This window comes from Canis lupus, chromosome 17, assembly GCF_003254725.2.
Source record: "Canis lupus dingo isolate Sandy chromosome 17, ASM325472v2, whole genome shotgun sequence".
NCBI classification, from domain to species: domain Eukaryota; kingdom Metazoa; phylum Chordata; class Mammalia; order Carnivora; family Canidae; genus Canis; species Canis lupus.
The window spans coordinates 11,769,213-11,781,951 of NC_064259.1; the positions used below are offsets into that span (position 1 = coordinate 11,769,213).

The 12,739-nt window shown below is 53.7% G+C and overlaps 1 long non-coding RNA gene across 2 annotated transcripts; it reads left to right on the forward strand.

Moving 5' to 3' along the window:
- The first annotated feature begins 1,022 nt into the window (after positions 1 to 1,022).
- LOC112664798 (uncharacterized) lies at positions 1,023 to 5,216 on the forward strand. 2 transcript variants are annotated; one of them, XR_003139993.3, is made up of 3 exons: positions 1,023 to 1,197; positions 2,326 to 2,538; positions 3,876 to 5,216. It is a non-coding gene; the product is annotated as an uncharacterized LOC112664798 (long non-coding RNA). The 2 variants fall into 2 exon arrangements; XR_003139994.3 differs by having other exon boundaries at positions 1,026 to 1,197; positions 4,259 to 5,194.
- Positions 5,217 to 12,739: the final 7,523 nt, after the last annotated feature.

The following is a 12,739-nucleotide window of genomic DNA, read 5'->3' on the forward strand; positions in this document are numbered from 1 at the left end:
AACCACACGGGCTTGGGTCCGTTCGGAAAGGCATTCTTCTGGGTTCCCGGGACCTCCGGCTCCGTGGGGCCGTCCCAGCGGCCCCTCCCCGAGGATCGGATCGGGGGATTTGCTTCCAGATGCCTTTTGCTAATTAGAAACCCCCTTTCGCTCTCCCGTTATATAAGACTCCGAGGCACCACGTGAGCCTCTGCAAAGCTGGCTAGGTTTTAAAAACGTATTTTTAGCCAGAATCAAATGGTGCGATTTTTGCTCGAGCTCTGCGGCAGCGACGCTGGGACCCCCCCGCCCTCCCTTCTCGCCCTCTGCTTCCTCCTCCTTGGCCTTGGCCTGGGGGGGACCCTGCGCCCCTGCTTCCCCCTCGCTGTCCTGCTGCTCCTCTGGCTGGGAGGCCTGGGGCCCGTGTGCGCGTGCCTGTGCCCATGCCTGTGCGCGCGTCCGTGTGCCCTGCGTGTGTGCGCGTGCCCATGCCCGTGCGTGACCTGTGCCCTGCGTCTGCAGGCACCTGTACCCTGCGTGTGCGTGCACCTGTGCCCGTGCGCGCGCGCGCCTGTGCCCGTGCCTGTGCCCGTGCGCGTGCCTGTGCCCTGCGTGTGCGGGCACCTGTGCCAGTGCGTGTGCGTGCACTTGTGCCCGTGTGCGCGCGCCTGTGCATGTGCGCGTGCCTGTGCCCTGCGTGTGCGGGCACCTGTGCCGGTGCGTGTGCGCGCGCCTGTGGCCGTGCCTGTGGCCGTGCTCGTGCCTGTGCCCTGCGTGTGCGGGCACCTGTGCCGGTACATGTGCGCGCGCCTGTGCCCTGCGTGTGCGCGCGTCCGTGCCAGTGCGTGTGCCCGCGCCTGTGGCCGTGCGCGCGGCCGCGGAGGTGTAGGGCGGCGGGGCGGGAGCGAGGGCCCCGCGCTCGGCCGCGCCGCGCCTCCGGCTGCTCATTGTTCAGCCCCGTCTCCATGGCGACGGGAGCAGCTGCTCGCTCGGGCCGCTCGGCGGTGGCGGTGCGGGGCCGCCCGCCCCGCTGTCTGCCCGCCCGCCCGCCCGCCCGGCCTGCCCAGCCGTGGGAGCTGCCAGCTCGCTCCTCGCCCTCCCGCTGCCCGCAGGCCCTGCCAGGCTGGGCGCAAGAAAGCGTGTTTACTAACACCATCCGCACGGCTCCCTGGGCACCGCGGCTCTGCCCAGAAGATGTCAGGCCCCGGGCACCGGGAGGTGGGCCTGGAGCCAGGCTGTCTGCAGCCGGAGGGGGCGGGGGGGGGCCTGGCCGGCTGCTGCCCTGGGCTCCTGGGCTCCTGGGCTCCTGGGCTCCGGCCTCCGGCGCAGCCGCCGCCCTGGGGGCTCGGAGGCCCCAGGGAGGCCCGGCTCAGGTTTTCCCTGCCCTTGCTGTGGGACGCCTTCCCAGAACGCCTCGACGCCCGGGCCTTCCCTGGCAGTTCTGCCCTGGAGGCCCCGTGGCCGCCCTGACCCGTGGAGCCGTTCACACCCGAAGCAGGCGTGGCCGTAAAGAGAACGGGGAGCTGGGGTGGGGGGGGGGGGGGGGCGCGGGAGACCTCCTGGCGGGGTGGTCGCCTCGTGCAGACCGAGAAGGTGAGGACGGGTGGGGAGGCGGTGAGGGGAAGGGGTTCACGTCTCGGAGTGAATCACAGGCAGGGCAAAGACCTCCTCCCCGCACCACGCTGCCCGGGAGGCCCAACCCTTTGGGCTTGGCCTTGGCCGGAGTTCCTGAAGCCTTGAGACCTTTCTGCCCCTCATCACCCTCCCCTGTCTGCCCCCCGTCCCTCTTCCCCCCTTTCTGGTCTCTCCAACCTCACGTTCTCCCTCTCACCCCCTGCTTCTGCTTGTCTGGGGAGGCCAGGGCTGTGCGTACATGTGTGGGTGCGTGTGCATGTGTGTCTTGCCTTTCAGCATCGAAGGGTGTTTCTCTTCCGAATCTCCCCCATCGGCGTCCAGCCCCCCGGGGTGGGGCCGCTGATTGACAATCACCAAAGTCGGAGTCTGAAGCATCAGAGCCGAGGGCCACATGCCCTGACCTGCACCTGTTCTTCCCCCCACAAGGCCCCCGGACCCCAGATCTCTCTACCATGTGGGGATTTCTCACACAGTCTGAGAATTCTCTCTCTGTTCTCCTGAGAGCCCACTGCCCACCACCTAACCACATTCCCCCCAGTGGGTGTCATGCTTTCTGACCTCTCACCACTATTTCTTTAGCAATTCTGGGTGAATGCAAACCTGACCCTGTCCTCCATCTGGTACTAGGAATCCAGACATAGGCCAAGGAGAACTCAGGCTTCCCAAGAACACTTTATTATTATTATTATTATTATTAATTTATTTTTTAAGAACACTTTGTAGGTACCAGGAATCCAGACATAGGCCAAGGAGGACCCAGGCTTCCCAAGAACACTTTGTCTACACACGGTACAGGTGGCTACCTGGCTGGATTCTGTTCCATGCCTACCCTGAGCGGAGACCTGTCCCTTCAGGCTCTTAAGACACACATTCCACCGCCCCGCCCCCAATGAGCCAAAGACCTGGGTTCCATCCTGCATGCAGGTAAGGAACTGAAGTGAGCATGTCCTCTCAGGTTTTGTGAGCCGAAGCTGGCCTGGGCTGTGGGCCTAGAATTTGCCTGTGTCCTGAGGAAAGGATCTCAGGCCTCAGCTAACAAACGGGGTAAAGGACTTTGGTAAAATTCCAGGTTCCTGCTTGGCTGCCTGCGATCCCTTTGAGGCCAGCCCTACTACAGACCTAGATCTGTTGAGAGGTGCTGGGGGTCTCCACTGTGGGCAGCCCCAGGTAAGGGTGGAGGAGACGAGGAAGGGGTCCAGTCTGTGAGCACCTGGCTACTTTGGGTTGAGCAGTAGTGCTTGTGTGTTAACCACTCACCCAGTAGAGTCTGCTTGGTGCTGGTCCTGGGATGAAACACCTCCCATACAAGCCCTTCATTGACTCCGCACAGAGACCCTATGGGGCCGAAGTGATCTACTCCGTTTTTTTTTTTTTTTTTTTTTTTTTTCTACTCCGTTTTGTAGATCGGAAGGTGAGGCTCAGTTTCCATGAGCTGCACAGGGTGATCCAGCTGTGGCCCAGAAAACTCAGCTCCATGCAACCAAAAAACTTCTTTCTCTTTCCCGAATCATCCAACCTCACAGGATTTGAGGGGTGTCTCTTCTAAGCTGTGATCCGCTGGGGAACTCAACAGCATGCCTTAAGTGACTCGGTCCCACAGCCACCTCTTTAGTCAGGCTACCCCATCCCCTTGCTGGAGCCAAGAGCGGCCTCCTGCCTCCAAGCCTCCACATTTGCTTCCCTCAGTCATTTTTTCACGTAATCGCTAGGGGGAGAATCCTAAAATGCACATTGCTCAAAAATATAATCGACTAAAAAATAGAAGAAAGCATGAAATATAATGGCAACCCGGCATGTTTGAAATGACCCTCACTTATATGAAATCGTATACACAAGTGCATCTAGGTCGCCACAAATTGAGATCCACGGAGAGAGACAGAGACAGAGACAGAGATTGAGGCCTAGGTCCAGTGCTATGGACTGGCATCCATGGGTAGTACCCCCATCCCGCCGTGTGTACATGTGTGTGTGTGTGTGTGTGTGTGTGTGCGTGTGTGTGAGAGAGAGATAAATGTTGAGGTAAAAGAGAAAGCCATGGAAGGATACATTCCAGGTTAACAGCAGTGATCTAGGGTTGGGGGGAGGAATGGAGAGAAAGAGAGACAAAAGGCCGGCTTCTCCTAATTCATTTTTATTTCATTTCACTTGTTACAACACACAAGCACCTACACACACACATTACTTCGGCAACTTAAAGCTAAATACATTTTTAAAAGACCCAAATCTGATTATGTCTCTTGTTACTTAATATCCTTCAATAGCTCCCCATCGCTCCTGGGATATCATCCAAACTTGACATGGTTGGCAAGGCTGTTCATAATCTGCCTCCTGTCTGCCTCTCCCGCCTCATGCCTCCACCATGCCAGGCCACAGCCTGGGCCGCAGCCAAACTGAATTCCACCTGGTGTCTTTGCTTGGCCTCTAGCTTCATATCACCGTTTCCTGTACCTGGAAGCCTCTTTCCCACCCGGGGAAGAGGACTTGGTCCCTCCATCCCCACCCTTCCAGTGCCTTTCACAGAAGGGCATCATGGCCTTGTGTTCACAGAGGGGGCGCTTTCCCGGGCTGTGGAGAGGAGAGAGAGTCAGGGAAGTTGTCTTCCAAGAGACAACAACTCCCTGGGTCTTGTTCTGTTTCTTGCTAGAAGAACTGACTGGCTGGCGGATGGTTGTGGAGGAGACTTCCACGCTGAAATGCATGGGAGGCCAGATCTCCTTCCGGAGGGGCTCAGACTACTGCTCAGACTACAATTGCCCACGACCACTTCTGAGCCCCACAGCTGGACAAACCCAGGGTCAGAACGGGCAGTGTGTCTGGCTCTCGACGCTGGTGACTTTGATAAAAGACAACTGTGGATGTTTGGAAATACCAGGAAATACCAAGACAATTTGAAAGAGGTCCCAAACATCAACTTAAGGAGGAAAGCTTCGTAACCACTTGGGTCCAATGGAGCCAGAAGACAAGAGTCATGAGCATTTTGTCATTTTCTGATTGGAGATTTGAGAAGGCTTCCACAGGAGAAATCATACTCTCCGGGAAGATAGGAGTCCAAGTCTCCTGGTCTTCGGCTGGTGACCTCAGACAAGCCTTGACCTCTCCGAGTGAGCCTCAGTCTCCTCCTCTGTGTAAAGTCTACATAGTCCTTAAAAGCCCTTCCCTGTCTCACATTGTTAGAACCTCTTTTTTGGAACTCAACATTCACCCCCATTGTGGCTGAAACGCCAGAGTCATGACTGTAAGATTTTCAGTAGAAAAAAGGATTAAATTAAAACAAATAATTTGCACTTGGATACACAACCCCAAATGATCAACAGGATCACACAGCTTGACAGCAACCCATCATTTAGACAAAGATGTGTGAAATCAAGAGACGTTGAAAATAAAAAAATAAAAAAATAAAAAAGAGACGTTGAAAATCATTTCAAAATCCTGTAATTGTTCGGGGCTCAGCTCGCCCAATGCTGTGTGTGTACATTTTAAAGCACTGTTGTTTTTTTTTTCAAAATATATTTTAGTTGTTGTTATTCAAACCGAGCTGGCATCATGTATAGAATTGGAAGTTATTGTAGTCAACGTATAAACTGAAAGAAATCAGCCCAGGGGATGCCGCTTTCATGCTTATTTATGGGAAAATGCTGTTTAACTAACCTCGAAGTAAAAAATCTTTTGAAAAAAAAATCTTTCTTGTGCCTTGCAAAGGCTTTCCCGTGAAACACAAAAGGAAGAAAATGGTATTTAAAAAAATTTTTTTAAATAAGTTTATGTGCAGAGAATCATTTTCTTCTCATCAGGTATATACTTGAACTTGAAATTATAAAGAGACCACGTTTAGTAAAGTAGCTGTGGGTGGGGGTAAGGAGATGCCTGTCGGTCTGATTCTGGTGCCCAGGAAGACTTTCGCAGGGATCCTTCCAGGAAAGTTCACCAAGGACTTTCCTTTCCTTGGAGGCCGGGGAGCCCCTGAATTCACTCATACTACCGGTTGAGCCACATTCTCAAAAGCCTCTTATACCAACAACCAATTCCAGCAGGTTCTCCCAGCTTCGTGCTAGTAGCAACAAGAGTTTGTGAACTGGAAAGGGGCTTTAGAAGGAGTCTAAGTCTTAATTTATGAATGAGGAAACAGAGGCCCAGAGAAGACAGAGAAATGCTGAAGAAGGAAAAGGCGCAGGGCACTGACGCGGAACATAGGGGGCCGCTCACCTTCGTGCGGTATAGACGGTGATCTCAGGGCTGGACAGGGGCTCCTGACCCTGGAAGACTACCTGGCATCTTCTCCTGGGAGAAGAGAGTCCGGGGTTCTGGTGTCACTGTGTTGTGATGGGGCCCAAGGTTTTCTGTGGAGGTCGTAGGCCAGAAGGGCCTGGAGTACTGGGTCTCCTGTAGGGACTGGAGGGGGTAGAGCCTGGGTGGAAAGGGGCTGGTGTGGGTTAGAGGCACGGGAAGGACCTTGCAGAGCAAGTGCTGGGTGTGAGGGTTGTGCCTCTGCCTTCTGCTTGGTGATCTGGATTTGGCCTGGGCTTGGGCAGGTTAGGGGGTGACTTTCCTCCTGGTTCCCCCAGGAGTCTCACGAGTCCCCTCTGTGGCTCATCTCCTCAGCACTAGATGCTGTGCCACCTCAGCCCTGTCAACTCTCAGATACCATCTTCTTAACATCCTCTTTCCTAAAACCCCAATTCCTGGATGGCAAGGCCGAGAGGCAGGGACGCAAAGTGACATGCATGAGGCTCAGCAGGTGGCTGTGCAGAGCAAGGGCCAGAGCTCGCATCTTCCAACTCCCAGCCCCATGGACCCTGCTGTCTTCTTGCCTTTGACACCACGCCTGTGACTCACAGGTAAAGACCTGTCGACCCCTCTGAGAAAGCTGTGGGAGAGAACCCTCTCCCCCCCCCCCCCCGTGCCCACATGGTAAATGATGCTCCGAGGGCCTTGCGAGCAGAAGGATGAGGCCACGGCGGGATCCGAACCGTGGTCGGCGGCTGGTCCCGAGGCCCTCAGCGTGCCCAGGCCTGCACCAGGCCCTCGGAAGATTCAAAGCCGCTTAGGACAAAACGCAGGATCTTGAGGATCTTTGGTCCCAGAGACTCATTATTTCTTACAACACCACATCTTGGGAGACAGAAAGAGATGACAGAGGGGCCCGTGGTTTGGCTGTGGGTGACCTGGGTGAGTTACTCAACCCCCGCGGCCCTTGGTTCTTCATCTGGGAATCACAGAGAGGAAGGTGATCCTCAGGGGCTGCCATGGAGAAGATGGGGGTAGACAGCGTGTGCGAGGGGCGAGCACTGGCCGGGCACATGGTTGTCCCCCCGCCTCCCCACCTCCGTCCTCCTCTGCTGCAGTCCGGCCAGGTCTTACTGTCCTGTACGCACCCCCACCTCACGGGGCCCTACTCCTGGTCTCGCCACTTCCCCTGACTCAGGTGCTACACCTGGCCACTGAAGCCGTGGATCCTGCTCAAATGCCCCTGCCCAGGGAGACCCCATGCAACCTATCCTTTCTTTCTAACTACCCCATCCTCCAAAGCATTCCCGTGGTTTAGGGGCCATGCCTTCTGTTGGCTCTGCCTTCTTCTGCAGTGAAAAGGAGATGGCCATTTTTTTAAAAAAAAGTTTTTATGTGTTTATTCATGAGAGACACACAGAGAGAGGCAGAGACATAGGCAGAGGGAGAAGCAGGCTCCATGCAGGGAGCCCGACGTGGGACTCGGTCCTGGATCCAGGGGTCACAACTGGAGCCGAAGGCGGACGCTCAACCGCTGAGCCACCCAGGTGCCCCAGCCATGATTTTAAATGATGGCTTTTCCACCTCAGAGCTCTGTGAGCGTGGACCACTTACTATAACAATCCTGTGCAAGATGCACAGGACTGTAAAGTGCACAGGGTTGTAAAGTGGGGAGAGCAATAACAATGGCCCAAGGTTGTTATGGAAATTAGGATAAGATCATACGTGAGACAGCACAGCGTCGGACCCATGGTACTCGTACTCGCTCGGTGAACGGTTGACTTCTCCTCCACTGTAAGCTCTTGAAGGGAGGTGGGGGGGCGTCTGTGTCTTGCTTCTTCTCTCTCAGCCTCTGTCCTGTTTGCTGTGGAGTTAGCGCTTACTGCAGCGGGGTGAGCGGACGCTGGAGGGTGGCTCGGGATGATGCCCGCCAGGCCCTGGAGTCAGCAGTGTCCAGGAGGGAGACCCGGCCTCAGCCTCAGCCTCGGCCTCCACTGCAGGATTAGCCTGATCCCTGTTTGCGTGGAAGCTCTGACACCCACCCGCCGTGTGATCTCAGGTGAACATGCCTCTGGTTGTTTTCCAACCTAAAATGGAGATAATCATGCCAACTTCAGGTGGGAAAGCCCGAGGCCCTTGCAGGGACTGCCAAGCCGCAGCTGGGATGGGTAGAGTGAGGATGGGCTTATGTGAGGCTTCTCCAGGGGGATTCCAACCCCAGTGTGAGGCGGGGGAGCGCCATCCTGAGATGGAGGGGACAGGTGAAGCACCAGGCTGTCCTGGGGCCAGGCTCCGTGCCTCACGTTTCCCCAGCCATATGGCGCGAGGGACATGAATACAGTTGTCTGTGCACAGCTGTAACCAACAATCTACCGATTGTTTGTCCTTTAAGGCGCCCCCACCACATGACAGGTGGTTTAGGAAAATAGTGGCAGCACTGCGGGCAGCAGAACAAACCCTAGCTGCCTTGGGGCCCCGGCTGGAGCAGGCAAGGAAGCAAATGGAAGTGATGATGACAGTTGGAGATGGAACAACCTTGTTCTAGAAAAAGCTGACCATTGGGAAGTGGGGACCACCTGGCAGAGGGATCCAGGGAAGGTAATATTCTCTTATGCCTTAGTTTTTCTTTCTCTAAAATGTAGGGATGAGGCTGGCTCAAGGCTGAAGGCCTTTCTAGATCCACCATACTAAGATCTGATCTAGATCCACCATACTGAGATCTGATCTAGATCCACCATACTGAGATCTAGATCCACCAAACTAAGATTCCACACCCACCAGTTGGCTTTTGAAAACCTTGGCCAAGAGATCTCTTGTGAATAGCATTTCAAATGTTCCCTGTTCCGCTGACCATGTCAAGGCCCAGCTTGCACACTTCTGGTGCCCTGTGATTGATCACATAACCTCCACTCCTTGGCCTGGCCTTTTAGGCCTCCGTGGTGTGGCCTGTGCTTCCATGTCCTTTGTGCCAGCATTCCCAGAGTGTGCCAGGATGCTTTATCCTCTCTGCCTGCCCAGGCTCATGCTACTCCCATGACCTAAAATGCCCTTCCTCTGCTTCTCCCTTGACTCACTCAGCTCAGGAGTGGACCCTTCAGGAAGCCTCCAGGGATGTCTTCTCCCTTTCTTAGCTCAGACGCCCCTCCACCATGCAGATCTCAGGCAGGCGCTTATCACACCGTTTTGAAATGAAACGTTTTAAGGCCTGTCTTTCCTACTAACTGGGGAGCTTCTGTAGACCCCTCCACCCTCACTGTCACAGAAGCAAAGAGAGGAAAGACATAGCTGGGGGTGCATACAGAACATCGCTGGCAACTAGAGGAGGGAGCGGAGGAAGACAGAGACAGACCCCAAGGGCAAGGAAGGAAGAGAGGGAGAGAAGCAAGGAAAGAAAGAACCAGAGAGACTGGGGAGGGAGCAGTCATTTCACTCTTCTGAGCCTTACTTTCACATCTGTAAAATGGGTACAGAAACATTCCTGCCTAACAGTTTCGTAGACCGAAAAGAGAGTCAAGCAAAAGCATTGAGACATCTGATAACCATCTCGGGGATAATGTCAATTATGATGAACGAAAGAAATCACCCAGTGTGTACGAGGGTGATAACTTTTTTGGTGCTTATTGAGACCATTAGAGGTCAGGTATATAACATACCCGGCAAGCTGCCTGCCCAAAGTGGGTGCCCAGTAGGTAGTAGTTATATTATTTCAGTATTTATCAGTATCGGCCTTTTGAAGCCACACCTACCAGGAATGTCTGACTTCTAAGGTTTGGCCCAAGTTTCTGAAAATCTGGCCTTCCTTTCTGCAGACCTCTGGGGTGTCAGACCCTGAGCTCGGCCCTGGGGTCTCAAAGGCCGAGAGAATACTGTCTTTGCTGTTGCAGAATTGATGGGCAGTGAGATCACAGAGGCAGGAATTGCCAGAGCTTTCGGGGCCTTCGAGTCGCCTGACCCAACGCTCTCCTTTTTCTGGGTAGAGAAGGTGGAAACCCAGAGAGGATGTGGCCGGGCGCCTCCACCCAAGGTCACACGTTCTCTAGAGGCAGAGCCGGGAGGGAGCTCACTTCTGAGCAATAGTGTACAGTGCACGTTCTGCCAAAATACGAGGAGTAACAGCAAAGATCATTGATGATTAAAGTAATCGCAAATATCGACAAACGTGAGCACCATGCCCAGAGGGAGGAGGAAGTTCTTTCTCATCTTTCTTTTAAGTCATTTCTAAATTGCTCTTCGGGATCATGCGTGTGTTTTGGTTTGGTCCTCACGGTGCTTCGCTTTTGCCATCAACAACGGAATAATTTGCGCAAATTAACCAGAATACAGTCAAGTTGTAACAAGCTCTAGGGATCGCCTGGAAACCATTCCACGTCGTAATGCGTAGTCATTACTCATAATATGTTCAAAATGCACTCCTTGGAACCCCAGCTTGAAATACCCAGAGATCAATTTTCAGTAGGGCTGGCAAATAGACGACATGAAACATTATTCATAGAAACAGTGTTTATTTAATCTTTAATGCTACCTAATGCATTTCGGTCAAAGTCATCAGTTCATGTTCAGGCTTTATTGCGTGGAAAATGGATGTGCTATTAATAAGTCAATACAAATACAAATATGGTTTCAATTGGAAATCATTAAGTTGCATTAAATGGCAAATGAAATCCATAGGAAGGATTTGTTTTATTTTGTTTGTAAGGAGGGAAAGGAGCCCTGAGAGGCATTTCTTCGCCCAGTAATGAGGAGAAATGATTGGTTTCTGCAGAGCAGTGGATTACGGTCTAGGCCTTGCTTTATGCTCAGGATGGAAATCGGGGCGGTGCCTTTCCCCACAGCTGTTCGCTGCCCTGGGCCCAGCAGAAGCGGCACCGGCTTTGGAGAGTCTGCAGGAGCCACCAGGACACAGGAGCTGGAGCTGAGCGGAGACCCCTTCCCCTCCCCAGTGCTGGCCCTGGGGGACCTCAGCCCCCTCCTGCAGTGGGCCGGCTCTGTGGGGGCTCTGACCTGGGCTCATCTACTCTCCTGGCTCACCAGCAGCCCCTGGGAAAGAGCGTGCAGGTCTTTGCCTGATAGAAGCTCATTATGAGCAAAGGACAGCCTTTGGTGACCAAAAGCGGGATCTTTGTTTAAAAAAGAGAAGCCTGGGTGCATGCGGTAGAGTCGGTGACCCCCAGGCCTTTTTAGTGAGGTGGGAGTAGAATTGGAAGCTGAATAGATCTGAGACTCAAGCTCTGGTTCCTGCATCCATCATCCCTGTGACCTGGGGAGGGTGCTTAGGGTGGTCTGCTCTCCGGCACCCCCTTGGCTATCCCAAGGACTCTGTGACAGGTCGCATACTAGCTGCGGGGGTTGGGGGGGGACGGGCGGGGAGAGCCGGGCTCCATCCATGTTCACGTCCTCCTTCCCACCCGGGAAGCTATGCTTCTGTGCATGAGCTTTCCTTCCTGGTTTTTGTCCTTGGTCTCACTCAAGAGCAAGGAATATTCGGGACTGAGCCAAGATAGATTGATGTCTGGTGCTTCCCTAGTATTTTTTTTTTTCTTCTTCTTCTTCTTTTTAATAATAAATTTATTTTTTATTGGTGTTCAATTTGCCAACATACAGAATAACACCCAGTGCTCATCCCGTCAAGTGCCCACCTCAGTGCCCGCCACCCAGTCACCCCCACCCCCCGCCCTCCTCCCCTTCCACCACCCCTAGTTCATTTCCCAGAGTTAGGGGTCTTCCATGTTCTGTCTCCCTTTCTGATATTTCCCACTTATTTAATGAATGACGTCTATTTTTTTTTTAATTTTTATTTATTTATGATAGTCACAGAGAGAGAGAGAGAGAGAGAGGCAGAGACACAGGCAGAGGGAGAAGCAGGCTCCATGCACTGGGAGCCCGATGTGGGATTCGATCCCAGGTCTCCAGGATTGCGCCCTAGGCCGAAGGCAGGCGCCAAACCGCTGCGCCACCCAGGGATCCCTGACGTCTATTTTTTAACTCATCAAATTCTTTCTGCTGTGACAATGTCTCACCTAAACGGGGTGGCCAATGTGCTCCTCTCGCTGGCTGCTACGGGAGGTGAGGCTTTACATGCTTCCATACCAGCAGGGGCCCCTTTGCTGGCAATGCCTGGGTTGTCTCTGTGTTTCTGTGAGTGGGTCAGCTTGGACCCGGGACTGCCCCTCTGGCCCTGGGGTGCTGTCTGCAGTTTGCCAGCTGCTTGCAAAAATGTGCGAGTTGGATGGGCAGTTGGGCTCCCGGAAGTTCCAACAGAGGCACTTGCCTTTGGAGGCACAACATGTTCCCAGTTTACAGAGGATCTGACAGCCAGAGGGACTGTGGTCCTTTGGCTGCATCACCAGCAGAGGTGCAACAGATTATGGTCAGCCCCGGGGAGGCAGAGAGCCTTCCGAGCGGTTTAATCTACTCAGATACAAATAAATTGTAATAACCAACACTTGCATGGCACTACTGTGTATCAGGCAAGGATCTAAATGCTTTAACTCAGTTCAGTCACCCAGTTATCTCCGTTTCACTTGAGGAAGCTGAAGCACAGAGAGGTTAAGCAACTTCCCAAAGGTCACACAGCAGGGAGCGGTGGACCTGGGGTTAGAACACAGGTCTCCTTCCAGAGTCCCACCTCCCAAAACACTATTCCACCTCTTATGGTGTGAACCTTCACGTCCGCTCAGGGAGACAGTTCAGTTCACTTCTCAGAATCCTGGGGGATCTGGGGTGGTTCCAATGCCGGGCCCTATGACCTTGCCAAGCCACTAGGTCTCTTTGAGCTGGCTGTGTTTATTTCAACTACCTGGAGGGAGTGGATGAGGATGTCGAAACTGGGAGCGATGTTAAATGTCTACCACATTGCTCAGCATATTGCAGACACAGACACATCACACACACAGTTGCTATT